We start from the raw sequence: 4,219 nt of genomic DNA, 5'->3' as shown, positions 1-4,219 counted from the left end.
AATCAAGTTCTATGCATGCTAGGTAAGAACTCTGCCAACTAAGTTACGGATTTCTTTGCCAATGTGGCCTGCCATATGAGTCATACCAAATCCTCCTACTTGATTTAAGGCCAGTGAGAACTGCATGTTAGTCTTGTAGCTAGGACTGCCAGTTGGGTGCCATCAAACCTACTTGACTTGCCTTATGTTTGAGATTTCTGCCTCCCACTTCCAAGCTAGGATTAAAGCTGTAAATTATTTCCTAGTTTTCTCTACATGACCTTTAAAAAAAAACTTTTCTATTGGTTCTTTGTGAACTTTACATCATCCCCAATCCCACTCCTCTCCCCTTCTTCCCCTTGTACCCACCCTCCACCCTAGCAACCTTCCATGCCCCCAACAGAAACAAAAACCTCATTGTGGAAGCTGCAGTGTGTAACAGTGCATACCCAGTATACTTTTGTCCATGTTTCTTTGCTCACAAATGTTCACTGCAGTGACTCCTTGGTGTATAGTACCAGACTTCTCCCTTCTGTTATACAATCAATACTGGAACCTCACTGTGACTCCTCTCAAATATCATCTTGTTGTGCTGTGTCATGCAGATCCTGTAGTTTTGAATCTGTATGACTGGCCCCTTCATGAACTCCAGCAGTTCATCAATGAGGTAGGTCAAGTCCCTGGATCTGGGTCTGAGAGATATATGAGCTGGTCAGCACACCAGTTTTCCCACTCTCAGAGCCTTGGGGCTGCCTCACCTATAACCCCCAACAACTAGGAGCAGCTCTACCCTGATGTCCCAGGCAAGGCACAGGACTCACTTTACCAAGTGTTAGAGCCATCGAGGGACATGGCCAGTTCTCCCACTCTCGTGACCCCAGGACCAGCTTTCCTGCCTGCCATAGGTGGCAAGATATGAGGGAGGAGAGGAGGGTATCTTTCCCTCATCAGAGCCACCACACAGTAGAAAGAGGCAGGACCAGCTCTCCTGTGCTCACCTGTAGCCTCCATGGCCAGGCCCAGCCCCACTGTGCTGCCCAGGAGAAATACAAGGCTCTTTTTCCCAAGTGCTGCAGCAGGTGAGGAGCAGGGACAGCTTTCCTGCTTTCATTACCCCAGGACCAGCTCTCTGGCCTGCCATAAGGTGGCAAGGGGAGAGGGTGGAGAAGGGCCCGCACTTCCAAATAGCAGACAAGTGGCAGGGCCAGATCTCCTACACTCACACCTTTGGGGTAGCCTCACCCATAACCCACCATAGAGGTCACCTCTACTGTGATGCCCAGGTGAGGTGCAGGGCCTGCTCTCCCGCTCTTATGATCCCCTCAGAGCCAGCTTTCCCGTCTGATACAAGTGGCTAGGGTCAAAGGGAGGGGAGAAGATCTCTTCCTCATCTGAGCCACCACACAGCAGATAAGAGGTGGGGCCAGCTCCCCCACACTCATGCCCTCAGAGCTAGCTCATCAGCAAACCTCATATCCAGGGCCAGCTCTGTGACTCTGCAGTTTACCCCACCACCGAGGTGTGGGAACTCTGCTGGAAAGGCAAAATGCAGAGATGCTAGACTGCATTTACCCTGCTTTACTATTGAATGCTGGGCTTGAGGGAAGTGCCAATACACCACGCAGGGGGTGGGAAAACACAGTCTAAGGTATGGGAGACTGAAGCTGGGGTTCCTTGTTTCCAGGGTATCCAGTTGGTGCTGGAAACTTTGCAGAATAGTCGGGAATGGAGAGTCAGGGGTCTTCAGGCCTGTGATAAGGCCAGGATGGGGTGGAGTGGTACGGGTTTGCAGACTCCTGGACATCCAGACTCCAGACCCTGTTGGAAGTTACAGAGGAGCTGAGAACAGAGGAGGCCCGTGTGGGCTGAGGACAAGCCAGGAGCCGTGGTTATGAGGTCCCTGGCTTAGTTCAGTGATGGCGAGTCTGGGAGCATGGAGGGGCCTTCTGAGGGAGACTTTACATGGTGGAGCAACTCTGTAGATGAAGGCTTTCTCTATGCTTCCCACAGGGGTTCTTGATGAAAGAGACAGTCCTTGATTCCTAACTGTTTATTGATTATTCATTGTGGAAAATGGGTACATACCACCTCCTCAGGGTGGGCCAGAGATTAAATACTTTTTCCAGGAAATAATGTCCAGGAAGGAAAGCTTATTGGCTAAACCTTTAGGAACTCTAGATACTTCATTAGTATGGAGAACTCTGTTCTGATCTATGTGATCATAGGTCATGTTCCTATTTGGGGAATGTGATCATATGACAGGAGCCTCGTCAGAAGCAGGTGAAACTCTTATCATCCCCTCTGGGTTCCTGGGCTGCCAACCACTCAATCTTAGCAAGTTTCCTGGCACAGTCTATTGTCCCACAACCTCTACTGTGTGCTGCAGGGTTGGCTCTCCTGAGTGCTGCAGTAAGTGGGGGTCAAGGATAGCCTTCTTGCTCTGATGACCTTGGGGCCAGTGCTCCTGCCTGCTATAGGTGGCAAGGGGGTAGAGGGAGACCATATCTTCCTCTCCCATTTCACTGAATGGCAGACCAGTGGCAGGGCCAGCTCTTCCACCCTTATGCCCCTGTGGCCTAGCTGAGCCATCAGGGTCAGCTCTACTATGCTGCCCCAGGAGATATGCAGGGCCCACTCTCCTGAGTGCTATAGCTGGGGATAGGCAGAGTCAGCTCTCCTGCTCTCATGAATGATCCCAAGGCCAGGTCTCCTACCTGGCACAAGTGATGAGGAAAGATGGGTAGGAGGGTAATCCTTGTCTATGCTACCACACAGGCGATGAGTGATAGGGCCCAGCTTTCCCATACTTATACCTGGGGGGATTAGTTCTCCTGCTCTCACACCCCTAGGGCCAGCTCTCCCAGGATGCCCAAGTGAGGGATGGGTATGAGGCAAGTAGACCTAGACCGTGACACCAGATAGAACTGGTAAGGTTGAGCAGGCTCAAACCCTAGGGAATCTCAGAATTGAGAATTGCAGACATGGAGCCAGCTCCCTTTCAAACTACCTGATCTGGAACATGTCACCATGACACCCCACTGAGAGGACCATGACAATCAGTCATATAGCATAAAAACCTGGAGTTCTCCATGGTATCCAGAGCGATCCTGAGTGTTCAGTCAATTAGCTTCCCTTTCTAGGCATTCCTTCCCACAAAAGGTATTTAATCCCTGGTTCACCATGAGTAAAGTGTATGTATTTACATCCACCATCAAATAAAAGAGTTTGGATAGACAAGGACATCTCCTTCCTCAAGGATTGCCTGGGGGTGGGGCTAGACCTTCATCTTAAAGAGCCTTTGCCTAAATCTCCTAGAGAAGGCCTTCTCGCTTCCAGCCCCTCTGTACTCTCAGCAGTCACTCAGAACCAAACTGGATTCTGCCCTAGCCTGGCCTCAGTCATCCCCTTCCTGCCTGGCACTTAGATGCCTGAGGAGAAGTGTAGATCTGTGTGTGGGTTAAAATGGTGTCCCGCATCCGGTCCACCATTGAGGGCTAGGGCTGCTCAAGGAGGTGGGAATCAGGAAGTGTTGACTGTGTGCACCCCATGCTGTCACAGCAGAGCAGGTGTTGGGCTGTGAGAAGCCACAAGACCCTGCTCCAGGGGTGGAGAAGGGCAGTCCAAGGTCCCCCAGGAGTTGGTCTCAGGCCGGGGGGGTGGTCCTGGCCTGCACGGAGGCCAGGACAGCAGGTTCTCACTCTTGGGCACCACAGACACCACTGGATGCCTCAGAAGAGTTGAGAACTAAGTGTGGGCTCTCGGGGCTGGCTCTGGCCCCAGGGCCAAAGGGAAAGGGTCAGGAGGAGAGCTCTGGCTGGTTCCTGAAGGGAGAATAATCCTTGTCTTGCTCAGGCGAGTGGCTTGGCTTAGTGGCCACTGCTGAGAACACGGAGAAGCCTTCTGTGGGAGGTAAGATCTGACTCTAGAGGAACCCATGCTCCCCATGGCTGATCCCGATGCGAAGAGGCAGTCCATAGCTTTAAGGCATTTATTGTCAGGGTGTTAAGAGGAATTAAGAGGGTAGTAGAGGCAGAGAGAGGGGGAGAGTAGAGAAATAGAGGCTGGCCATGGCCATGTAGAGAGACAGGGGGAGGGAATGTGGAGAGAGGGGGAACAAGAGGGCAAGAGGGCAAGAGAGAGAGGGAAGAATAAGAGAGTAAGAGTAAGAGGGAAAAGGTTCGACATCCTTAGTCATCAGGGAAATGCAAATCAAAACAACCCTGAGATTTCACCTCACACC

This window comes from Mastomys coucha, chromosome X, assembly GCF_008632895.1.
Source record: "Mastomys coucha isolate ucsf_1 chromosome X, UCSF_Mcou_1, whole genome shotgun sequence".
NCBI lineage: Eukaryota > Metazoa > Chordata > Mammalia > Rodentia > Muridae > Mastomys > Mastomys coucha.
This window is presented reverse-complemented; position numbering follows the sequence as displayed.